Genomic DNA, 248 nt, shown 5'->3' with positions numbered 1-248 from the left:
GATGGATGAATTCCGTCTAAATGCATATGAAAGAGCAGATCTTTACAAGGAAAGGATGAAAAAGTACCATGATCGGAGGATTATCCAATGAAACTTTTAGAAAGGCGATTTGGTACTCCTTTTCAACTCCAGACTGAAACTGTTTCCAGGTAAGTTGAAGTCTAAATGGTCTGGTCCATTTAGAATCAGCCAAGTTTACTCATCTGGAGTAGTGGAGTTAGAAAATAATGATGGTAGTGTCTTTAAGG

This window comes from Capsicum annuum, unplaced genomic scaffold, assembly GCF_002878395.1.
Source record: "Capsicum annuum cultivar UCD-10X-F1 unplaced genomic scaffold, UCD10Xv1.1 ctg4852, whole genome shotgun sequence".
NCBI lineage: Eukaryota > Viridiplantae > Streptophyta > Magnoliopsida > Solanales > Solanaceae > Capsicum > Capsicum annuum.
The sequence above is the reverse complement of the archived record's forward strand: the minus strand, read 5'-3'. Positions refer to the sequence as shown.